This window comes from Chiloscyllium plagiosum, unplaced genomic scaffold (genome assembly GCF_037043375.1).
Source record: "Chiloscyllium plagiosum isolate Xiang-an unplaced genomic scaffold, Cpla_swu_hap1 HiC_scaffold_10, whole genome shotgun sequence".
Classification (NCBI taxonomy): domain Eukaryota; kingdom Metazoa; phylum Chordata; class Chondrichthyes; order Orectolobiformes; family Hemiscylliidae; genus Chiloscyllium; species Chiloscyllium plagiosum.
Window position 1 is genome coordinate 85,052,562 of NW_028270148.1, and position 26,810 is coordinate 85,079,371.

At 39.4% G+C, this 26,810-nt stretch overlaps 1 long non-coding RNA gene across 2 annotated transcripts in view; it reads right to left on the minus strand.

Annotated features, from left to right (window-relative positions):
• The window catches only part of LOC122553239 (uncharacterized), a 44,513-nt gene extending 27,544 nt beyond the window's left edge, over positions 1 to 16,969 (minus strand). The window contains exons 1-3 of one of the 2 annotated variants that reach the window (XR_006312659.2): positions 16,858 to 16,969; positions 16,595 to 16,682; positions 10,866 to 10,949 (exon numbers count right to left, since the gene is read on the minus strand). This is a non-coding gene — a long non-coding RNA (uncharacterized LOC122553239). Of the gene's footprint in view, positions 1 to 10,865; positions 10,950 to 16,594; positions 16,683 to 16,804 lie in introns of both variants that reach the window. The other variant, XR_015758308.1, reaches the window with a different exon arrangement.
• Positions 16,970 to 26,810: the final 9,841 nt, after the last annotated feature.

Consider the following 26,810-nt stretch of genomic DNA (forward strand, 5'->3'; position numbering starts at 1 on the left):
GCTTCAATTCAGAAGCGTGCATGCACAGCATATTCACCATCTTTGAACTCCGATTTCACCTACAAGATCTTTAATATATTTTAAATAGATTTAAATTCCCATCACTTTACTAAAATAGCAAGCTGTTGCAATTTTCAAAAATAACTGTTTAAGTTTTGTGCCAGTAAAAATAAAAGAAGGGTTTGCCCTGCCCTTATCTAGCTGAATTAACACCAGTCTGAATCAAAAGCCAGTAGTACTACTATTGAGGCTGACACACATTGTACTGCCAGTCTTTTGTAGGCCAAGCAGAGATACTAAGCCATTGAATAGCAGATGCCCAAGAATCAGATGCACGTGATTCTGATAATACATAAAAATGAAGCACTATCTTGGATGGAAAATACCAGAAGTGTGGCCAGAATTACAAAGGGAGATCTGATATAAAAATCATTTATTGAATTCGACTGATTACAAAAGATAGGATTAATTTTGACTCAGTTTTTGGATTTTTTGGAAAGAATTATGTCATTGAATACCTCATAACTGGAGGACTGTATTTGAAAGAAATGGACTGAATAAATGAGCTCTTGTCCAAATAATTCTTCAGTCATAACCCATAAATTTCAGAGATATATAATTGAGATCAAGGGCACACATTTCTGACCGTGAGATCTATTTTAGTGAATTAAATAGTTTGATTATTATTTTGACCTGATTTTTCACTGTAATTGAAAATAAACAGTATGAAAACTACAGCCTGTAAAATTTTTAAATGGTTGAATTAGTTCAACAAATATGCAAGGCACAAGGCTTGAATATTAAATTGCATTCTTGTGCTTCAGTTAATGGCTTCAATAAATCAGACATTAGGAGCTGGTTTCCGCTATGAGATTGAGGACCCCACCATCAGGCCCAAATGGGGACAGAAAATTACACTTTGAGGCAACAATCACTCATATATGATTTTGACTGAATTAGCCGATTAATGCCAGAAGGTGGACGTTCAATTAAGAATATTAAATGGACTTGTAAAGCTGGAGGGCAAATAGACTGCACTTATATGTAAACAGCCTATGATGGAGGCCCACATTCCTTAACTTCTGAAATTCTTAAATGGAAAAAGGCCTTAGTAGCTGGAACACAGTGGGAGGCTTGGGACAACAGTGCCCCGACCATCAAAACAAACAACAAACCCCTGTCCAATATGGATAATTTCCTATACCCCCAGAGTGTCCTTTCGTTGTGTGCAGACATTGACGAGGAAAGCCAACATCAAATCCAATGCACCAGTGCAACCACTGGACACCTGCAGAACAGAGTGTTCGAAGTCCCAGCACCAAGCTCATGGTTTACAGAGCAACTGAAGTCACACTCTCCTGAATGTATCAGAAACATGGATCATGTACACCTCAAATCCCTGCAGAGTTAACACTAGCCTTTACAAATCCTGCAAATCCATTGCAGGATCAGTGTTTCAAAGTGAGCATCCTCTCCTAGGCCTGTACCCCCAGCATGACCAGCTGTTAGGCAAGCCACATTATTTACAAGACTATCTAAACAAGTGTTCTATTCTGAAATCTGCAATGTTAAGCAATAACCAGGAGGGCAGAGGAAACACCACAAGCACATCCTGAAAACCTGCCTAAAGGAAAGCAATGTCCCATTGACACTAGGGAATCATTTGCACTGGAATGCACAAACTAGAAAAGAACCATGTACAAAGGCACGAATGACTTCAAGCGTCACCAAGTGAAGCATGTGGAAGCATGAAAAGAATGTGCAAAATGCAGAGTGTCCCAGGAACCACCTCTTCTCCCTCAGAGTGGAAGCAAATTATCCTTGAATCTGAGGAACTATTAAATAAGAAAAAGAAGATTTGGAGTAGGAGAGGAATCCCTCCATAGTCTGACCTGCACCTGCATTTTACCCAGGCAGGTCAGGAGGGCCTATTGGCTGGAACGTGTTATCCAGATTTTCACTCCCCCTTGTATGCATTCATAGTTTTAGATTGATCAAAGGAAACTTCTGGTCTCCACACCTGCATGCCTTCAATTATGTCCAGCCTTCTAATTCTTCACAAACTTTCCTATTTCCAAGGTTTTGTGCATGCACATTTTCTGGAGGTAGACTTAAATCACCAGGTGCCTCCAGTGAAGTAGAATTTCAGCATATCTGGCACAAAATTCATCCAATTTGCCTTTGGCAATAAACCTCTTCAGTTTCATCTTTCTGTTCTCTACTTATGAAATGCTTTCTCTATTCATCACAGTTTTTTTTTACTATCCTTATTGTCCATACTGTCCTTCACAATGACTGCTTGCAAATTAGCTGCTGTTATTCAAAGTTAAAAATCACACAACACCAGGTTATAGTGCAACAGGTTTTTTTGGAAGTACTAGCTTTTGGAGCGCTGCTCCTTCATCAGGTAGCTGGGGAGCAGGATCATAAGACACAGAATTTATAGCAAAAGATCATAGAGTCCTGCAATTGAAATGATACATTGAACAAACCTAGATTGCTGTTAAGTCTTTCATCTTGTCGAATGGATTGCAGGCTTTGATTCATTAATAAGTAAATATTATGCTCCGAATGCTACACTTCCAAATAAACCTATTGGACTATAACCTGATGTTGTGTGATTTTTAACTTTGTCCATCCCAGTCCAACACCAGCACCTCCACATCATGGCTATTATACAAGACCACATACTACATCTTAGATGAGTCTTTTGATGGACTTGCTGAAACTTGACATTGATGTCAAATTCGTCCTGTTTACTGAGGTTGCCTCACCAATTATGCTGTGACAGTTAATGTTGGGGAAGTAATTTTGCAAAATCACAAGGCCATGTCCCAATTTGTCTCAACTGCACAGAAACCTCCTCCTCTACATCCTCTTCTAAACCTCTTGCAAAGTCCTAAACACCTACCAATCACTCAAGCTCCCCAACAATTGCCAAGATCTCCTTTCTCCTCCTTCTTCCCTTCTAAACTGACTGACCTTGTTCTCGTTGATGTTAGCTTTCACCTAAATTGCTACAGCATCTTCTCACTTGTTCTGTTTCCCTATGCTCAAATTCCCCTGCACACCTGGATGCCTTCAATTATGTCCAGCCTTCTAATTCTTCACAAACTTTCCTATTTCCAAGGTTTTGTGCATGCACATTTTCTGGAGGTAGACTTAAATCACCAGGTGCCTCCAGTGAAGTAGAATTTCAGCATCCCTGTAGTGTGGAAAGGATAAAGTGCAAGTTAGATTTGCCAACAGTAGGTCTGAACTTTATGGATTGAGAGTAGCCATTTGGATATTGTCTTAGGGCATCTTTGGATGTCAGGTATGCTTTAGAGAATGCCAGGTGGCTTTTGGGGAATGGTAGCTTTTTGGGAGGAATCAAGTATTTTTTTGGAGGGATTCAGTAGCTATTGTAAGGAGTCAGATGTCCTTGAGAGGGAATCAGGTAGCATTTGGGGTGATCATGTGGGGTGGAATGGTGTGAAATGGTCAGATATGAGTCAGCTGCTCTTTTGTAGGATCTAAGAGCAAAGTCGCTTTTTGGAGATGGTTGGAAAAATCTGGTACTCATGAGATGTGGGGATAAGGTACCCTTCAAGGAAAGATAGTTTTCAAGACTGTTAACAGCACAGAAGATTTTGTCCAAAAGATACATAAACTCTTTGGGAATGTAAAGCTGTCAAGAAATGCCAAAGCTGTTAAATATCTTGAAGTGTCAAACTTCTCAATTACTGTCAAAAAGTGTCAAAACAGTCAATATCTAATCAATTGACGTTTATGAATGAATGATTTCTCAATATAATGTATTCATCAACATAGACCTTTAAGTAATAGAACATTACTTTTCCCTCTCTGTGCACTGCTATTTTAGGCACTGGTAAAGGGGTAATGAATGGTGGGTGGAAATAGGCACTAAGTTGGCACAAGAGGTACACAGTGCCATTTGGCATGGGTATAGAGCCAGAGGGCTCATGAGGATGTATAGGGGGCTTAAGAGTATGAGAGATCATGGGAACAGATTGAATGACATAGGCTGCCATTGAAGTAATCAGAGATAATGGTAGAGAGCATTAGATGCATGGGCTGGTATGGAGGGAACACAGTGAGCATGTGAAGGTGAGGGGGATGAGAGAAGTAAGGACTAGAGGAATGTTTTATTTTTGTTTGAACTTCTGAGTGAAGTGCTGGAGCGTTGAGGCACATTTTCCATCTAATCTGCCTCAACATCTGACAGCCGGATATTGCCCAGAGAGTTCAGGGATGTGTAGGCTAGATGCATTAGTCAGTGGTAAATGTAGAGTAATAAGGTAGGGGAATGGGTCTGGGACGAAGGGCCTATTTCAACACTGCAGGGATTCTATGATTTCATGAGCCATTTCAGCTCTTCCTGGGTCACCTGGCCCAACTTCCAAACGAGACTGCTTCCTACCCAATCTCTAAGATGAAAATGGTGAGCACAGATGGTCATTTTTAAAGTTTGGGTTCATAGAGCTTGTAGATCTCCCACTTCCACACACCCATTCCATGAAAAATTAGAACCTTTGTGCCAGCCTTGGCTTAGTAGTAGTGGTTTATGTCTGAAAGTTGTGGGTTCAAGCCCTACACCAAATTCTTGAATGTCACTGAGGTACAGAAATGAAGGAATGTTGCAATGAAGGAGCTATCTTTCAGATAAGTTGCTAAGCAGAAGCTCCATCACAATGGCCACTAAAATCCTTTGTCACTGCTTAAAGAAGAGCAGGGAAGATCTCTGATAATTTGTCTCCCATCAATATGAAAAAAGTTCAATCGGTCAGAAAGAACTCTTTTACTCACAGAAGGTTGAGAATCTGTGGAATTATTTATCACAGAAGGCTGTTGAGGTTGGATCATTAGTATATTCAAGCCTGAAATAGACAGATTTTTAATCAGTAAAGAAATTGAGAATAATTAAGAAGAGCCACAAAAGTGGGGTCGAGGATTATCCAATCAGTCACAATTTCATTGAATGGTGGAGCAGACACAATGGGCTGGATGGCTTATTTTTGCTCCTATATCTTATGGTCTTCTTGCAATTTTCTCAGGTTGGCTACATGCAATTTTGGCAATATGTTAAAAGAAGTTCATTGACTGCAAAGCAGATGCTATGTAAATGCAATCTCCTTGTTTCTTTCAGATTTATCTAGGTTGACACTGCAAATATCTGAAATGTCAGTCAATTCTGTTGTCCACGTTAATCAAGGACACAGATGCACTATTAACCTCAGCATCCTTGGACATATCTCTTCTGTCATTCCTTTGCAACTGTATTTCATTTGCAGTGTTGCAAAGAAACAGAATCTGATAGTGAACTTGGCTAAACCTTTGACATCATGTATTTCTCTTTCCTGCTTTTGTTGATCCTTGTCAGCTAATTAAAGGGCTGGTAAGCATTGATTCCAATCTACATAGGGAGCAAAACATCCAAAGGCTCTGAAAACATTTAGGAGTTTTCTGCCAGGTTTCCACTAGTTTACAAACTTCTCGGTTCATCAGCCCTTTCTATTCATAAATGTCAAAGCACCTGGCATGAATGTGGTCAACAATGTTCAGCACCTTGCCAGAACCCCGTCAGATGATAGAAGGGTACAACTGTTTGTTTTTTTTCGCTGCTTCCTTTCCATAAGAAACATGGTGAAATATTTGGTGTTAATACACAACATAACAATTGCCAGTTTATTACAATTGTGGATCTAAGTTTGGAACATGTTACAGAGATTCTTTGCATTTACCTGGCAGAACCAAGGTCGAGGATCAGTAACTTTACTAGTTGTTAATAGAAACTTTACTGGTTTGCATTCTCAACATCTGATTCATTCAAAAGATCACTGTTTGCTGCCTTTGATATGTTGGAATATATTTCTACCAGTTGTTTGTATTTTACATTCTGGTGTGCTTACTAAGATTTCTGTTGAGTACATCTTTCTGGATAATTATCGTTTCTCTGTTTTGGTCTATGATTCATACCTTTGACCTTCATTTAATTTTGATAGATTGTATAATCTTTTCTTTTATTTTTTTTTTGCTTGTGTTCTGTAAGATTTCTCACTGTCTGGCACCTTTGATAAGCTTGGACATTTAGTCCTGGAAATAATTCTTTAAGTAGGAAAGACAGTTGCATTTGGAGTTTCCTCCCAATCAGTAAGTCTGATAGTGTTGCTGGGATGCCGCCACACTCTGCAGCCACCAAAGCTGCCCCGGGGCCAGGAAACCAAGGAACCAGCCTCTGCCACTGTTGATCAGATCCAGAATGCCACCTCTGCAAAAGTACCTCACCACCACCGATACCCTAGGCACTACCATAGCCAGGAGACTGTCCCAAGTTTCAAGGACCGGGACGCATCTTGACTTGTGAGGAGCAATTGACCGTTCAATAGAACTCCCAAGGATCAAGAGATCGCTCACATTGCCATTGCTGGAGATACCACTGAGACACCAAAAGAGAAGAACGGATCCCAGTTTATCGCTGGAGCCATTACTCACGTTGTGACTGCCATGACCATGAGGAACGGAACGGATCCACCAGTCAACAACTCCCCCAACCTATCTCCACCATCACAGAAGCAGAAAAAAGAAAAGATGAATTTAATTCAAAAGTTAAATGATGAAAATAAAATTTTAAAAAAAGGAAGGATGCAATTGGTCATGCAAGAGGGAGCAGATAGGCCTGGGAACCCAAACATTTCCTACCCTATCACCTCCACCATCTTGAGTTGCATGACTTGCTGTTGAAGAAGAATAAATCCATTCCTAGACTTTCCCATGGCCTGGATGGAAATTTGTATATTTTTAGTAACTATCTCTGTTTTTGTTGGTGCATTGCATATATCACACAACTTTAAATCACTTTTTGAAACTCCTAGGCACACATTGATGACTGTGCGTGGGCTCTGCATTTTGTTATGACTATGTGATCATAACATAGTTTTTCTAAGATGACTACTTGCAGTGAGAACTGGAATTACTCATCTCTTGTTGTACATTAGTACATCCTCCACATTATAAAGTGCCTTCTGTGTTTGAAGAATATTTTTATGTAGGGTTCTGGTTTGTGATGTGTTATTTTCTAATATTTAAGTGGTGCAAACCACCCCAAAATCCCTGGTTCTAGACACTGGACTTACTTAGGAAAAGTGACATTAAGAAGGCAATAGACAGGTGTTTCAGGATAAAAGAATCTCTGCATATATTAAAACACAAAGATAAGTATAACACAAGAAAATATAGATAAATGCAGGAAACAGGGAAATTGACTCAATGGACTATACAGAGGACAGTAATACTATTAACTATACTATTAGCTGGACCAAACAGTATTAGAACCTAAAAACAACATTTGAATCGCAGAATCTTTAATTAGGCTTCCTACCCTTGGTATCCCAATGCACAGTCACCATCCGTCATCCCCTCCCTGCCAGATAAGTTGGAAACTTTGGGGTCTCAGGAGTTTCAGCTCACCACTGAGGAAAATGTGGTTTTGAAAAATACCTGGCTATTCCCACTTGCTGTGCCTGGAGCCTGGATGAAGACTTCAGACTGCGTAGGCTTTTCAGTTTGGGTTGAGTCTGCTGATGCTGTAAGACATGTATGGGGTAAGTACTTGGTTTTCTTTACTTTCTGCTGGTTTTGTGGGCCCAGTTTTCACCTCAGGTTGTGTCTGAGACCTTATGGTGCTGGTTGGCTTGGTTGGTTTTCAGAGTTTGTTGGTTCTTGGATCTGCTGGTAGTGGTTGGTTTCTATTGGCTCTCCTGGTTCAGAACAGCCCTGTGTCTGGTAGCTCATGCTCGGAAGCTCTCAGATTTCTCTCGGAAATAGCTCTTGGGACCACCCCTGAAAAAAGACGTTTTCTTCTGGAAATAGCTCCCTCAGGTGAGTTCAGAGCCTGCAATTATAATTATTCTGAGCCCCTTATGTTCATGCTAAATCTATGTTTTCCATTGTGTTTCTAGTATTTCTTCTGAAGTAATTGGTTTTCTGATCGTTAAGAGTATGTGTGAATGGATTTTGAATGAAGTTGAATGTCTAGTGTCTCTATGAATGGATTTTGATTGAAGTTTAATGTCAGATGTCTCTGTAGACCCCTTATTGTCTTTGCTGGGCAGCCCTAGGTGTAAAAACTGTCTTAGAAGTTTCAGTTGATTGTCCTTTTGGACAGAAGTTGTAATTTGGAATTCCAGGCTGAACAACAGTCCCAGACAGAAATCATTCTGGCTCTGTTGTATATTTGCTGCAGCCTTGGCCCAGGATTTAATTCAGTATTTTAGATATTGGAAAAGTTCATGGTCTTATCCAGTATTTTAGATGATGGGTATATCTGCTCAATCCTACAATGACTACACCATTAGCACATTTTCTGACCAACCTTGCATGCAGTATTTGCAAATTTGGATGCAAGCTTCACTTTAGCACATGAGAAATTGCTCAAAGTTTGTTAATGTTTACCAGCTATAGTGCTGCAGTGCTCTGACAGTAAGCCTTAATTTCATCAATACAGTTCATGTTTTACTTGATGAGAATATCCACAGATGTTCTAGACAATGCATGTGCTATTACTTGTTGTTTACCCAGTGTGTACACTATTTTGTAAGATAATCTCTTGAAATGAAAACAGATTTTCAGTGGTTTTTGTGATTTCCTTTTCATCAAATAATGAAACTTATGGTTTGTGATTCTTCTGTATGACCATTTTAATATCGATGATATAGTATGAGAACTTTTCACACCTCCATGTGATTGAGGCAACTTCTTTTCCTACATACCTTACCTTCGAATCTGATGATACTCATGGCCCAACAAACATTTGCCTGTATTTGAAGAATGACCACCTCCCAACCTGTGGCTGAGGCATCCGCTGCAATTATGGCTGGTAATGAAAATTTTGATATTGTGTCACAATATTTGGAAACATTAGAATATTCTCGATCCTTTGCAAAGATTGTCCTTAATGTGCATTCCAACATCATGCATGTGCTTCCTTCAAGGAATGCTTTTTAGGTCTTGACAGCATAATGAAAGGAACGACATCTTTTAAGCAACAGGAGAATCTGACATTATGTTGTCAGGTTAATTATATCATCTGCATTTGTCCTGTCACACAATGTATTCTTTGCAAGCACCAATGCATACATATTCTCATGGGGCATAAGTAACAAGATACAATACATATGGTACATGTGAACACAAAAGATTTCAGAGACAGTTCAGGACAATGCTCACTAGACAATATTGGACTCTTCCAGCTCTGCTGAACTGGAGACACAGTGTCCTTTGGATTGGTAACTCTGAGAAAGTTGCAAGAAACGCAGGTGATAAAGTATTGTCGAATCCTAGTGATTAATAATGTGGGAGGTTAGTCTGAATAATGGAGGACAAAGGGAAGAGACTGTGAGCAGCTATAGACAAGAAAGGAAGAGGCATATTGATCTTTGCTGAACATTCTCTAGCACTGGCACTAGGTCCTCATGATGTTGCTCTTGATGCAACACCCTCTGAGATTTCCGAGTTGGTTTTCCTAATGACATGGTTTGGTTATCATTTGCCACTGGTAAGAAGATTATTTCCTTTAGGATTCTCACTGCTATCAGCATCATGTCCAGGGAGTTATCTGGAAACTTTGAGCAACCTTGCCATTCTTTGCAGCCATCTTCGAGAAATTGAATTGCCAGAAGTTGCATTTATGTAGAATGCTTGCAACCTCCCTGTAAAAACTCCATTTACTCTGTAAATATGATCTCTGATTGCTAATGAAAATTCTGCATAGCTCTCTGAGTGATTGTTGTTAATGAATTGGCTGAAGTACAATCGATCAACTGTGATTAGTGTCCAGCATTTAAAAATCCTCATACTCTAGATATGGGCGGCACGGTGGCACAGTGGTTAGCACTGCTGCCTCGCAGCGTCAGAGACCCGGGTTCAATTCCCGCCTCAGGCGACTGACTGTGTGGAGTTTGCACGTTCTCCCCGTGTCTGCGTGGGTTTCCTCCGGGTGCTCCGGTTTCCTCCCGCAGTCCAAAGATGTGCAGGTGAGGTGAATTGGCCATGCTAAAATTGCCCCTAGTGTTAGGTAAGGGGTAAATGTAGGGGTATGGGTGGGTTGCGCTTTGGCGTGGACTTGTTGGGCCGAAGGGCCTGTTTCCACACTGTAAGTAATCTAATTGGCCATGCAAGATGGCGCAATTATAGTGTCCCTACCTCTAAGTGAGGAAACCTAGGTACATGACCTACCTGCACCTGGGATGCATAACAACGTCTCTGAATAGGTTGATGACAAATATCTTCACATATTCACACAGCACTATCTTGAGGGCTTTTGTGGAACAGTGCTAGTGTCCCTACGTCTGGGTCAGAAGGGTCAGGTTCAAGACTTACCAGTTGCAGATGTGTGGCATAACACGTCTGAACAGGTTGATTAAAAATATGCACAATTGAATAAACAAAATCAGATAGGATTTTGCATTATCAGTGTAATAATTACTTTTGTCCCTCAAAATCCTAAACACCCAACAAACCTTCCAGATGCCACATCAATGAAAATTACAAGGCTTTGGTCTATCCCTCACCTCAGGCTTGGTAAAAAAATGTTATACAACTAATTTGAGTTTTCATTTGTTTGAAGTAATTAAAGATGTTATTGCAGCATTATAGGATCCAAAAAAATCTTGATTAATGAAACTGCAAGAAGCAGACTTAATGTTGCTGCAAGGCCATAAGTTGAAATGGAAGGTATAACAGCCCATCAGGAGTGAGCAAGTAGCATGAGTTGACATGGAGATGTCATGAGGAGTGGGTGGAGGTGAACATTGGGAGCCTAGAATGTAACCAAACACATGCAGAGAACTTTTTCACCGACCTACCTTGGGACTTAGTCAGCCCATGGCCACCACTGTTCTGCATATGGAAGAACAGACCTGACTCCATCCTGCAATGAGCTCCTCAAACTGAAAATAGAGTGGAAGAGACACTATATGAAAATGGTCTGCTGAGTGAGGAAATTTCCCAACTGGAGTTACCTCCCTTGGTTGCAAAAATCCAATCTCAAAACTCCTTTTCCACTTTTAATACATTCACAGATAGAACATCTACAATCTTTTGAGATAGACAATTCCAAACCTTCAAACTCTTTGAGTTAAGTTATCTCTCATAATAGGATTAACTGTTCATGCTCAGACTATATCCTCATACTCTAGATTCCCCAACTGGAGAAACAACCTCTCATTCTATACACCAGTGCCTCCTAAACTATGTTCCATGTTCCAATGTGACCTTATTTAACACTTGAAAATTAACATGACACTGGATGAAACCAAAAACAGTAATAAATTAGCATATTATAGATCAATGTATAATGTGTCATATATGAAAATCTGAGTTCACAGAACTGCTACTGCTATTTGACCTGTCATATCAGCCTGGTCCAATCCATGAGTTGTCTCCCTGTATATGTTGGAGTCTTTCAATGCTAATTGCTGGTATGTCTTGCAAATGTATTGGAGAGGTGTCTTGACAGTTTTGAAGGGTATGGCAAATGCCAGATACCAATGTCCATGATGAGGAGTGTACATGGTGGTGCCTGTGGATCATGCTCTGAGACATTGTTTGATCGGAAGCAACATGAAGGTTCTTTGGAGTAACGGAATTCACCAGGTACCTGCTCTGATTTCCATGGCAAAATTTCTCAACGTCAAACTTGTTTGGTAAGATAGGAAGCTGAACATCAATGAGGTGAGTTGGGCTGTTGACAAGGATTTAACAACCCTTCTTCCTAACAGTTTACCTCACTCACTCATATTCTTCCCAAAGCCCTTCTCCCTACCCCACAATCAGTCACAAGTACGTCTCTCCTCCCCAACCCCTGTAAAACAAACTACACATGCCCACAAAATATAGTCCTTCTCCCGGGAGGAGGGAGCCTGTACAACAGCCAGACAAAAGCAGAAAAGCAGTAAATTTTGAAGCTGCCACTCACTTCTCTGGCTCAGCCACATGAGGACAGCTTTTTTCACATTCTGAATGCAGTCAGTCTCTGTCTTCGCTATCTGCACCAAGACAGAATCTCTCTGTAATACGATGATTTTCTTAGAGCCTTGTTAAGAATTAATTCCAGCATATTTTCAATGCCTAGTATCAGTTGACTGGCCTGTGCTTCTCTTTTTTCTCTCCTTCTTTTTTCTTGAATAGGGGGTTTGCTAATTTACAATCCACTGGGACGATCATAGAATCTTAAAATGTAGAAATATTTTAACCAGTGTTTCCACTATCTTGATAGCTACCACTTTTATGAACCAGATGATGTAGGCAATTGGCTTCTTGGGATTTTTTTGATTTTGGTCCTCCAAGTTTCTCTAATGCTTTTATCAGCTAACATCTTAGTTCCTTTCCTCTTATTAGGCACTGATAGTTTTGTTTCCTAATTTCCGATTTTTAACTTCTGTTGTAAAATATACACAAACGGATAACCTTTTATAAAGATTCCAGAATATCTAAAAGTAAAAAAAAAAAGTATGTGGGACAGATATTTGCATTTTCTATTGGAAAAGGAGCCCAACAAGCTTTGAGGTAATTCAGGTTTGGTTCAGGTTGTGACAGCAGTCCCCACTCCATGCCATCACTGATGACAGGGTCACACTTGGCAGCTTAAGGAGAATTTTGTTTTTCCTGATCTTTAATATTATAATTTTGAACAGACTTCGAAACATTCCTAAAACCTGCCTTGCTGTCAACATGAAGATTGCTGAGGACTTAGGAACATCTGGATCATTAATTGTTAAATGAGTCTGACACTTTCAATTGCATTATTAGATATTGAATTATAAGTTTAATATGCAGTGATTGATTATAGAGCTCTGACTTGAAATTGTCCTGACCATTACAGAGATCGCACAACACCAAGTTATAGTCCAACAGGCTTATTTGGAAGCACTAGCTTTCGAAATGCTGCTCCTTCATCAGGTGATTGTGTGAAACCTGTTGGACTATAACCTGGTGTTGTGTGATTTCTAACTTTGACACCCCAGTCCAACATCGGCGTCTCCAAATCATGATTATGGAGTTCAGCATTGTGCTAGTACTGACATGCATTTGAGTACTTTTCCCATTGGGACAAGTGCCGTTATCTATTCAATGCGAAAGAATACAGTACTTCAGAACTGTATTGTCATGATTTCAGGGAATTTAAATCTCCACAGTCCCATGAATTTGAAAACAATATAGGACTTCAGCTTTCATTTACTCAAGGAACAGGGAATTTCCTGTTTGATAGGATATTGTGCAGCTTAGTAAAGGACCATCCAATTTTTGCAGTTTCAACAGACTCACTACTTACATTTCCAAGTATTTGTTTGGACAACTATGGTCATTATGGTTGAGTTTCAAATCTAATAACCACTAATCTCAGTGGGGGAGCCATGTTCACAATTTAATTGACAGTTTTAAGCATTACTTTTTGATATGGTTTCTGAATAGATACGTATTTGTTTTGACAAATGAATCACCACATGAGGAAAATACATTTTTCTATTGGTTCAGGATTTTAAGTACATGAATCACTAACAGTGACAACTATTTCGGTGACAACTATTAAGTTGCTTTCAGTGATAGCTATTAAAAGTGAATTTTTAAAGTATTTATTTCAAAGGTTTGCCATTGCTAACTTATGGGTCCTGGATGATGTAGAGAGTGCTTACTGGGTGTGTAGTGATGAGGTAAATGGCCATAGAAAGCAGAGGTGGTCTGAAATTATGAAGGGCATGTGGTGTGAGGGTCATGGTTAGGGAGGCATTAGAACTATAGTGAAGAGCTGAACCAAAATCCCTGAGAATGAAGGCAGACTTTTTAATTAGCCCTCTTCAGCAGCCTCCATTCTCCAATACTGCCTTGGGATTCGTGAAACTTGAACCATGTTTATCCATATGCCCAGGAGACAAACATCCAGCTGGTAGGAGCAAAGATGATGAACTTGATGTTTGCGAAGTCAAAGGATGATCTTGGATTTCCAAGTCCAATGTAAAAACCCAGCCCAAAATGTTCAATGTCTCTGCCATTTCTACAATCCTTTTGCTAATTTCTCTAATCTGTAAAGGAGTGTGGTTGGAGTATCCCAAGGTGGAGGATGAGGACATTGATTCTAAGTTGTTGGAGGGTCCCAAAGTGGAAGATGAGGACATTGATTATGTGTTTTTGGAGGGTCCCAAAGCAGAAGATGAGGACATTGATTCTGTGTGGTTGGAGGGTCCCAAGCTGGACACTGATTCCGTGTGGTTGGAGTGGCCCAAGGCAGAACCCTCCAACCACACAGTATCAAAGTCGATTTCACCAGTTTCCTCATCTCCCCTCCTCCCACCTTATCCCAGATCCAACCCTCCAACTCCGCACTGCCCTCTTGAACTGTCCTACCTGTCCATCTTCCTTCCTACCTATCTGCTTCACCCTCTACTCCAACCTATCACTGTCACCCCCCACCTTAATCCACCTAACGCATTCCTAGTTTCCCTTCCCCCCAGACCATGCCCCCTCCCATTTATCCCTCAATCCCCTTGCCCCCACCCCTCACAACATTCCTGATGAAGAGCTTATGCTTGAAGTGTCGACGCTCTTGCTCCTCAGATGCTGCTTGACTGGCTGTGCTTTTCTAGCGCCATGCTTTTTGACTCTGATCTTCAGCATCTGCAGTCCTCACTTTCTCCTAACCTCTAAAGAACCAATGTTTACTTAACTAGTGTTCTCAGTTTGTATGTCTGTAAAAGGTCTTACTTTATTATTCCTGGCTAGTTTACTTCCATATTTTATTTTCTTTCTCTTTTTATTAACTTTTTGTTTGGCCTATGCTGGTTCCTAAAAATATCCCAATCGTCAGGCCCATTGCTATTCTCTGCAACATTGTAAGTCTCTCCTTTTAATCCAGTATGCTCCTTAACTTCCCTTGTAAACCACGAATGAATCTTTGGTTTGAGTTTTTTTATTGTTTTTGATGGAATGTGTTTGTGTTCAACATTTTGCATAGTTTCTTGGAGGAACATAAGCATTTTGGTTTTGGCGTTCCTTTTATAACTTATGGGAATTGCTTCCAAAGCATCTCAGCCAAAGTACTGCACATTTGAAGTGTTATGCAATGAGAAGACATCATGGAGTTGTCTGGAGCATCAGTGCCATACCAGACATTATACACTTTCATCTCATCTGAAGTTCTCTCTGCCAACTTTTTGTTAATATCATTTATTTTGTCCTCAATGTTCTTTGCTTGCCAGATTTTACCATTTCCCTCTAAGTTTGACATTTGCTACATGCCCTATATACCCACTCCCGTACCTTTATAAATGACAGCTGCACCATAGATCCCTTCAGCATTTAGATTCAGTAGGTAGATTTAACTCTAGAGGTTTGCCATAATTGAATAATTAGACCAAACTTAGTTTTATTTGTAAATATTGAGTAAGGAACACCAACAGCAATATAAACATTTTGTACATCATTCTTATTACCAATATTTCACCAATAAAATAATTCCAAACCTACACTATCAAAGTCCGCTCCCAACAAAGTTTGAGTTGGGCTCTTGCCTTATAATCCTCCTATGAAGCAATTAACATTCAAAGCTAATGGACATGCATAAAGATGACTGTTCAGTAAATTAGGGCCTTCATGATTGTGACAAGTTGCTTCAAATTGAAATTTCTGAAATTGCTGCCAGAAAAATCCTCAACAATCTAACAAATTATGCTTCTATTACTTTGAGAAATCAGGCTGTTCTTTTTGGCAGGAGAAAATAGGCCTGAAGGAATGACCTAGGCCTGAAACAGGAATGAGCAAGTTTCCTTCTGCAGGTTAGGATTCCCAGGGCATCTTGTGGTGGTTGAAAGCCAATGCATGCAGAAGGAGTTCAACTCAAATCCATCAAGGCTCAGAGGTGTTTCAGCCCAGATCTAATGAAATAAAATTGTCCCAACTTACACTTGAACTGAAGCAGGACGACTTGTAAGAGCACTCTTAAACTAAGAGGCAGAGAATAAAATAGTGTCAAGACTGGAATAAAGAAAAATAAATCAATTTCAGCAGAATCTTGGGTATTACATTGCCTTACTGTCAATCTAATGGGATAGGCATATAAGATTGAAGCATCAATGTTTCTAATGCACATATGATTTATATTTTAATCAGGTTTCAAGGTTTGAAAACTACTTAATATGTGAAATTTGCAAATTATTTACTTATTGAAAATTATTTTAAAATTTATATTAGTCCCAAGCTGTTTCATTGACTCTTGGTGCTGTAATGTAGTAATCAACACTATTTAACGGTTTTGTTTTTCACCTGTAGTGTGCTACGCAGTTACACAGTTTTGTATGAAGTATAAAAGAAAACAACCAAGTGCTGGATCTGATATAAATGCAGATTGCTATCCAAAAACAACACCTTTCAAGTCCAGTTTGCTGACTAACTCACTTTGTTTTATTTTTCAAACAGATAGACTTTTAAAATATTCAGCCAATAATCTAAACAAGTGGAATGGTCCTGACTAAGCAACAAACGCAAGCAAAAAAAAATTATAATTCACCCTTCCCAGTTGGAATTTCCAATTGCTACTCACTGTTTCCTTAATTATGAGGGAAATTGTCGTTTATGTGCTGTTACTTCTGCTGATGGCTTGGAAGCAATTCCGAAGGTAACATGGTAGTCTGTAAAAAAAAATATGGATTAGAAAGATCATGCCACATATCTAAATTTATTCATCCTACAATTTGTTCTTAAACAATTTCAGGGCATTTGTCTTTGGTTGCATCGAAATGCAATCACGTACAATTGTCTACCATAAGTTTCTGTAGTCACGTGACCTGCACTATGACCACATACCCTGTCGGCACATATTGCATCTTCACTGCAATAAACTCCTTGTATTGAACACACTTTCATGTTGTGTATTTGAAATATTGCGTCAGAAGTGAGATTGGGGTAAATTTCCAGCCCAAAAGAAGAAAAATAGCTCCAGACCTGTGAGCTGCTACTGAAAAAGAAAAACAATCACAGTTAAAACACTGTTTAAGAGAAACCAGCTGCAGATTTTTTTCTCTCTGACCAGCTCCTGTTCAAATGAATAGGATATGAGTCAGAACTAGGAATTCTTCCACGAACAATGGCAGAATTGCACAATAGCAAAGGATTTGTTGAGCAAACCAGAAACAGTAAAAGTCACTATGCTTTATCATTGTTAGGAAGAGACTGTTACAAGATATATATCAGCATAAATCTCTTTGAAAAGCAGAAGAAAAAACATGCGGCAGAATTTTTAAAGCTTTGAAAGCATATTTTCAGCCCCAAGTGAATATCACACATGAACAGTATGTATTCAATATTGAGAACAAAGTGAAAAAATGTTCATTGATCATTACATAACATCATTATCTCAGCTTACAGAAATCTGTAAATTTGTGCGATTAAAGGATGAGCGAATTAGAGACAGAATTGTATTAGAAATAAGGGATCCAAAGTGAAATCACACCAACTGAAAGAAACAAAACAGTTCTAATGAAATGTTATTTCTGCTTTTTTTTCCACACATGCTGCTGGATCTGCTGAGTTGTACCAGCAATTTCTGTTTTGTTTTAGATCTCCAGCATCTGCAGTTCTTTGTGTCATCCTACTGGGAGAAGATAAGCTTATACTAAGGACAGTAACTGATCTGTGCAGAAGTGCCAAAGTTGTCAATCAACAACTACAGCACATTCATGGCAGAACACACCAGGTCTCGCATTGTGCTAACAGATACTTCAGTTATGGTACACCAATCATGAAAAACAAGACATATCCAGTGTGGGTAAACTGGCATTTACACTGAAAAATGCTGAATCATTTTCCACACAATTGTATGGCTAAAAGAAGCAGGTATAGGTGGCCACTGAAGAGACAGTGGCTGAACATTCTGATGAATCACTGTACACCATACACCAGGTTAGCTCAGTCGAGTTTATAGATGATACAGGGTTTATGACTGTTGGAATGAGAACTGCAGAAGAACAGCAGGATAATATAAAATGTCAGATAGACACTGGTGCATCGTGTAACATCATAACCTTCACAAACCTGTCCAATGTGGCTCAACATGATGATGCCAAAATAAAGCCCTCAGAAGTAAGTTTAAGATTATATGATAGCATCACATTCATACTGAGAGGACAAATTACTCTGTGAGCTCATTATAATAAAATATATTATAGCACCAGATTCATGTGAGAGGACAGCTTACTCCGTGAGTCAAAGTTAAAAATCACACAACACCAGGTTATAGTCCAACAGGTTTAATTGGAAGCACACTACCTTTCGGAGATTCGCTCCTTCATCAGGTGGTAGTCCACCTGATGAAGGAGCGACGCTCCGAAAGCTAGTGTGCTTCCAATTAAACCTGTTGGACTATAATCTGGTGTTGTGTGATTTTTAACTTTGTACACCCCAGTCCAACACCGGCATCTCCAAATCCATGAGTCAAGAGTGTGATGCTAGAAAAGCACAGTAGGTCAGGCAGTACCAGGATGAAGGCTTCCTGATGAAGGGCTTTTGCCCAAAACATCAACTCTCCTGCTCCTCGAATACTGCCTGACCTGCTGTGCTTTTCCAGCACCACACTTGCGACTCTAATCTCCAGCATCTGCAGTCCTCACTTTCGCCTAGATTACTCAGTGAGCCCATTGCAATAGCATGAACAAGATTCTGAAGTTCCATCCCATAGCTGACAAGCAAATGCTAGTCTTCTCAACTGGAGCAAGTCTAAAGCCTGTTCCGAAAGAGAAGTGCAAAGTGTCACACTATACCAAACCTCCGACAGTGAAAAACATCCCACATGAGTACAAAGATGGGTTCACAGGGTTAGGATATCTTCTCAGAGAATGTCATCTTAAAATAGATGAGAGTGCAAGGCCAATTCACTATCTGTCAATTCAGATTCAAAAAGTTCCTGCTGCCCCAAAGGTAAGACTGAAAAATAAGATAGAAGAGCTGAAGAAGAGAGTAATCAAGAAAGTGACAACTCCTGTACAGAATGGATTAGCATCAAGGTAGCAGTGAAACGAGCTGGAAAGCTGAAGGAGTACATTGACTCAAAGAATCTAAGTAAGGCCCTGAATAAATCTTAGTATCCCATGCCATCAATTGAAGGGATTTTCTCACAACTCACCAAAGCAAAATTCTTCACCGCCGTAGATGTGAAGAAGTGTTATTAACAAGTGAAACTAGAAGTAAGCAGCAGCTTTCTAATAAGCCAAGTAAATTCAAAATACTGTGGATGTTGGAAATCAAAAGCAAACACAGAATACTGGAGAAATTTAGCAGATCTGGCAGAATCTGCAGACATAGAAACTGAGTTAACATTCAAATCTGGTATGATTCTTCTTCAGATAATTCTGTTTCTCTCTTCACAAATGCAGCCAGACCTGTTGAGTTTCTCCAGCATTCTTTTTGTTTCAGTTTCCCAACTATTCTTTACATCCTTCAAGAGATACAGATGGTTAGGTATTTTCTTTGGCATTTCCAATGCTTCAGAAGATTATCAACACACAATATGCAAGATAGTTCATGATCTCCCTGGATGATCTACTAGTCTCTGGATTGGAGACACAATGGAAGAAGTCACTGCTGACCATGATCAAAATCTAGGGTGACTGCTAGACAACATTCACCAGGTTGAACTTGAAGTTGAACAAAAAACTATATTACTATTAAAGGTAACTGAAGTCAAGTGATAGGCCATGTACTGACAGCAAAAGGTCTTTGCCCAGATTGCAAAAAGGTGAAACTGTAGTCAAACATGCAGCCAAACACAAACAATGAAATAAAGGATGACATCAGACTATGCAGTGTTCATAAAGACGTCCCAGACAGACCATGAATGAAGCTGGGAATAGATCTCTTCACACTTGCTTGAACTGTTTGTCGTGATTACTACTGGCTACTGAACCAGCGAGCTTCACTATCTATCACTGAGATTGTCAATTGCCTAAAAGTATACTTCAGCTGTTAAGGTATTCTTGACATTGTAATGAATGACAATGGTCTTCAGTTCATGAGTGAAGAACTGAATTGCTTCATGAAAGATTGGGAAATTTAATACCAGGTAGTCAGTGTTCCTGTCAATTACATTTTTCTTTTGTGAAGATCTCTGAGCTCCATGCATGACAGTGACCTTCAGGATCAGATTTCTCTCCAACACTGCAACAGTGATTGCCATGCCAGGCATGGACAGTTGGAGCAGCTGCATGTGTGTGAAGCTAAGAGGGAATGTGGTGCACAGCATCTCCACATTATTCCGAAATAAATAAAAAGACTAATGCAGCAGTTAAATTCACTGAAGAAATCATAAAGAAATTGTGCAAATTTCATAGACAGGATACTGGGCAATCTTCAAGCGGAAAAACATACCTATTGAAGGTATGGAAAATAGTCAATTCCAAAGGCCAATGTCACACTCTGCACAAATTACTCTCTCAATAATGAAAAAGCTACTGAAGCTAGAAGTAGTAACAGATGTGGGTGGAAAAACCAAGGTGAAATGTCAAAAAGCTATATTTCATTTCCACAGGATTGTTAAATGCCAGAGTTAAGCATTGGCAAACCAGTCAGGACACAAACATTTACAACAATTCTCAACAAAATCCAGCTCAAGTGGCAACTTTGGACCTGTTTAGAGGAGTTGTCACATCAATTGTATGCAGTGGAAGAGAGCTATCAGATATACTGTCGCAACTGCAAGCTTATACACAAAATCCAGAAGCTGTTCCTCAGCTGATCAGGAAAAGGTGAATGCACCACCTACACAGAGCACATAGAAACCATCAGAACCTGAGGTCCACAGCCACACAATAACAGAAATAAAAGTGCAATGGTTAATATAGCAGACAAAAATGAGACTGGAATAATATTTTCTGCCAAATATATATCACCCAGATGAACAGCCATTACGATTCTTAATCCCGCATTGAAACAAGGTCGTCCCAATACCAGTCTGTGTACTAGCTTGAATCTGTGTTCCCCCATTCTACTCCTACAGTACATGCAGTAATTGTAGAGGCACGCATTGCACAAAGTATATTTAACACAGGAATGAGGCCAGTAGGTTGATTTAATATATCTGGTCTCATTTTGTTTGCCAAACATGATCTGTTCTCCCTGCACAAATGAATGACATTGCTTGCATGAGCCAGAATGCTCCAATAACTGCATTAAACAACAACTAAAGTTTTGTTAACTTCTTATTCATGCTGTTTTTCCATCAAACCACTGAAAGCTCAATGGAACAAGTTGATGAAATCTAAAAGATTTCGGATAAATACGTGGCATTGCATATTGGAAGGGAAACATCAGAAAATTTGTACTCAATGGATGGCATTAAATTGGCTAAGAATGAATATGAAAGATACCTAGGAATCCTAGCACACCCAATGCTCACCATCCCCAACAAATCCAGGCTGCATTCGACAATGCTAAGACAAGGTTCAACTTTATACACAGAATGGTACGGTATAGTAGAAGTAGTGATCAGGTTCTACAATGCTCTGGTCAAACCACACATCAAACTGGGTCAGTTCTGCTCACTGTCAAACAATGCAGGTATTCAAGTACTGGAGACAGTTAGAGAAAGCCCAGTAGGCCTCGTGCCAGAGGTTTATGAAGAAGGACTGAAGAAACTCAAGCTTTACAGCCTGGATAGATGACAACTGAGAGGTAATCTAATAGTGACACTAAGAGTTTCACATTTACCCCTGGCTTATCCTGTCCTCACAGAACTGTGCCTGTGATTGCCTATGATGTATGCCTGTAGGCCAGCAGTGCAAGTTTTTAAGCTGCAAGTAACAACTGACACCCTGAGACACACACACACACACACACATACACACACACACACACTTTGAAAAGGCTTTTCACATTAATTTGACACATGAGGTTAGATCATAAAAAGAGGCCAAACACACACCCATGATGATTGTAGTTGGAGGTCATAAATGTTCTCACAGATGTTGAAGCATCAAGTTTCACAGTCCAACATGAAGTAAAATTTCACTTTGACATTACAGAAGGTACAGAAATTAGACAGGAATTGAAAAAAAAAAGTGTTCTTGACAAATAAGTGGCTGATACAAAGAACTATCATCCAATAGGAGTTTGTATGTAGAAGCAGGGCACATATTAGATATGTTCCAGGTTACTAACACTCACCTGTACTCAACCATTTCTGGACATAGCAAAAAGAAATGCCCCTTCCCAAAGACTCCACAAAACACAAAGATGACTTAGAATCTGAATGAGTATCGTAAATATATATAAAATTAGTGACCAACAAGATCACAAGCAGTTCCTCAGGCAGCCTTTCAGGAATTCTCTGTGCCTCCACCTTGCAATTACACATCACTTAGGACTAGTACACTAAAAAGATAACAGCACAAATATTATGATGGCCACAGAGTTGTTGGAGCAATACAGTTGCGCATAGTGACTATACATAGTCCTAACAAGGCAGACTCAGTGGGATTCACCATGAAAATTGAAACATCTGGTAGACAATTCTCCTGCTTCTAGAACTCAAAAAATCCCCTTTGGAAATTTTGGAGAGTTCCACCTCAATTAATACTTATCCAGAAAATGTACTCTAGGTCCTAGATAGCTGTTAAACTGACCCAACTCATCATGGATCCTTTTTCCCTATACTTTCAACTGTACTCCACTCCCCAGCTTAATCCCACACTCCTTGTCTCCTCCTTACCAGACCACCATCACCAACCCCACCAGACCCTTTCAAACTACCAGTTTTGATATCCCTCACTCCTGCCAATCTGACCTGGCATTTCAACCCAATCTGACCCAACCCGAACATTCAAATTACCAGCAGCATGATTATGACTCACCTCACCCCCTTCCCCCAACGCAACACACCATCTCCCCCCACCACTCCACCTCAACTTGACCTGACCTTCCTCCTTTGATCTGACTCAACAAACGCCTTCTTCTCCTCTGCCATTGCACTGGAGAATACCCAACCCGACTCAACACTCTTTGGCTTGCTGCACCAGATACTTTCCTGACCAGAAACCCAGTCCTACTAGATTATTGACCCAACTTCCCCCTCAACTTCTGACCTACTGAAGCACTCATTCACTTACCTCGTACTCTGGCATCCCATTCACCTGCACACGGCAGCCTCACCACTTAGCATTTTACCTACAGCTACCTCCCCTCCACTAACTGCCTCACTAAACCCCTAACTTATCTGCATATTTACCCTTTCACAACAGCTATTAAAGTGGCTAGTGTGCTCCTGGGCATAGGATTCACAGAACACTGCAGATTGACTGCTGCAAGAGGTAGGCATCATTTCTATAATGATTTTCTGTCCTGCTGGATTCCTGGAGAAACTTATAACAGGAGCCCCTGTCCAAATCTCCAGAGCAGAATACAATGAGAAGTAAATGGGTAATTTTTAATCTTATCAAGAGATCCTGGACCAATGATATTTTATGTTGGTCTGCAGCACACAAACTGAAAGGGTGGCAGAAGCAAATTCAGGAGAGAAATTTCCTATCAAAAGGAAATTGGTTATGTATTTGAAAGTAAAATATTCTCTGTGTTATAAAAAAAATGACCATGGGATCAGAGCTACTTGATAGTTCTTTCGAACAGCCAGAAAAGAAGCAGAGGGTTAAAAGATCTCCTTCTGTCCTCTGTGACTTTTAAGATCATAATGCATTACCACATGTTCCGTGAGTAAAAAGCAGGAACACTACAACATCTTGCTAAAGATATAATATGTTAACCAGTAGTGAGATAAAGAACTAGGGAATCAACATTAAAACTTGCAGCTGTTGCTTTGTTTCAACATTGATATTTCAAGTGAAACAGTTGGAATAAATATGATTCATGTCAAAAAAAAAGAACATAATATCCAATTAAATGCAAGGTAAGATTTGAAATACTTAAGGATATTATTAAATTGGAGAGGGTGTAGAAAAGATTTATAAGCATGTTACCAGCACTGGAGAGTTTGATTTATAAGGAGAGGTGTTATGAAGATGTGCGTGTCCTGTACCTTTAAGAAAGTTAAAAGCTAGCAGAACAATCTGACAGCACCAAGTGTTCTGAACAAGATACAATGTAACCTTTTGGTCCAGCAGCTGGTGTAGCTGGTTGCCTGGAGACAGAAACAAATTTGAATTAGGCCAATCAGTTTAAATTATACTCCAGAAAATACCAAATTCTAATCAAGTTTGAAATTAGTACCTTGACAATATTGAAAGTCAATGACACAATCTGATGCTTTGAGGGTGTAAAACCTGGGAAAATTGAAAGCCACTAACTTCTGCAGACTGCCCGGAAAATTAGCTCTCTTAACGGTACATTTATCTATCAATCACCTGTGAAAGAGAAATTCTAAGAAAAAGAAAGTCCACAGAGGAAGGTACAAAGGGAAGATTCGACAGCTGCTTGGTTTTGAAATTTGTATTTTGGTAAATCTTGGTCGGGGATTTATCAGCCTAGTATTATGGAAGAGAAAGTAAAAGAGAGGTTAGAGGAAGGAGTGGTAAATAGGTGTTAGTTAATTATTCTCTGTTATACTTTAAGAAATAAAGTTGTCAATTTTTACTTTAAATAGTTCTTGGCCTCTTGAATTTTCACAGATTACCACAAGGGACAAATCCTTTCTGTGTTGCTGGTTTAAAATTAACAGAGGGGGTTTACCCAGTATCTTAACAGAGGGTAGTTGGGAGCACTGGAGGTTGAGGTATGACCTGACAGAAGTTTATAAAATCATGGGGGACATGGATAGAGTGAATATCAAAGGTCTTTTCTGTAGGGGAGGGGAGTTCAAAATTAAAGGGCATAATTTTAAGAGGTGAAGAGAAGGATTTAAAGGGAACCCGAGGGACAACATTTTCACACAAAGGAATGAAATGCCAGAGAAAGTAGTAGGTGCAGCTACAGTTACAACATTTAAAAGACATTTGGACACGTATGTAAATAGAGCAAGTTTTGAAGGAGATCAACCAAACACAGGCAAATGGGACTAGTTTAGTTTAGGAAACTTGATTGGCATGGACCAGTTGGACCAAAGGGTCTGTTTCTGTGCTGTAGGACTCCATAACTCTGTGATGCTACGATGATACTTTCCCAGATGTGATTATCTGTAATAAAAACATAAATTGCTGAAAAAGGGTCACTGGACCCAAAATGTTACGTCTGTTTTCTCAGATGCTGCTAGACCTGCTGAGTTTTTTCAGCAAATTCTGTTTTTGTTGTAGATTTCTAACATCCTTGGTGCTTTGTTATATTTTGATTATTTGTATGGATACTAAACAATGACATACATAAAACGATAGTAAGTATCACTTTCTCTGAATGTAGCTAATTCTTCAGAGTTTTCTCCAATGTCTGTATTTGAGAGAATTTCTGAACTAAATGCAGTATCCACTGCATTGCAAAAGAATAAGAACTGAAAGTTAGTCATCTAGGACAGTAGCTTCAAAACTCATCCTAGTGTTTAATAGAACCAAAGGAAATTTCTGAGAACCATACATCTTTCATTCTTGAGTCACTCAGAGAACTTCTTATCCAGCATGAAAGATTGACCCAACGTGCAAAGTTGTTGCTGTTAAAAGTGCAGGAATTCATTCTAAATTCTGTTCTGGAATGCAAAAATTGTTTGGTCACTTGGACCTCAGGAATTATTTTTATAGATGGTTTTAACTTAGTTGACTTGGACGGTAAAATTAAAATGTGGCTTTTTTGTTATGTCGGGAATACAGGTATTCATGAGTTGACTGCAATTTGGGAAAGAATAGATCAGAGTTTTTTTTGTTTAGTTTCTCATTATGTATTTAAAGCACTTAGCTATAATTTACTGTCTTTTACCTCTGGCTGAAGATTGTCTTACTCCACCCCCTCTCCTTTCTGTGTACTCTTCCTTCAGTACACTTTTTGTAATCTTTCACAGATGTCTAACAAACATTGACCAGCATTCACAACAGATCTTAGGGCAATGGGTCTGGGTGAGTTGCGCTTCGGCAGGTCGGTGTGGACTTGTTGGGCTGAAGGGCCTGTTTCCACACTGTAAGTAATCTAATCTAATCTAATCTAATCTAATCCAATCTAATCTGTGGAGGAATCTTAGAGCCATAAGGCATGGAAACAAACCCTTCAATTTAACTTGTCTATGCTGACCATGTTTTCCATCTATTTGTCCTACATGAAACATTACCCTCAAAATGTGTGATACTTTTAAAAGAAATAGAAAGGCAGTCACTTGGAATCTGCAAAGAAATTGGCCAGGATCAGAAATTAACAAAGACAAACATTGCCTTACTGATCTCAATTTTTAAAAAATATAATGAGCTTTAAAAGCATGGGCAAATGTAACCAAATGTTGGGAATATATGAAATTTGTGCACATTAACAAATTAGCAATTTTACTCCTGCTTGTAACTAATAATAAAACATTTAAACTTTCTAATTTCAATTATTAGCTTTGTGTTATAAATAGATCTTCTTATTGAGAAGTTAAACAGATGGTTTCTTAAGCACCTAACCACTATTTTTGTGACTTGGAACGCAGTACTGGTATTACATTAAATGTGATAACTGCTGCATGTGAACAGAACAAACTGTCAGTGGAAATCAAAGAGCTCCTTAAGTTCAGCAGTTATGTGGAGATGTAATTTCTGTACTCCTTCACCTGAAGGTATTGTAAATGTCAAAGTTTGCACCTTGACAACTCTAATTTGCATTAGCACAAGATTCCAATCCTCTCCAGCCAACATTACTGCAAATGAAGA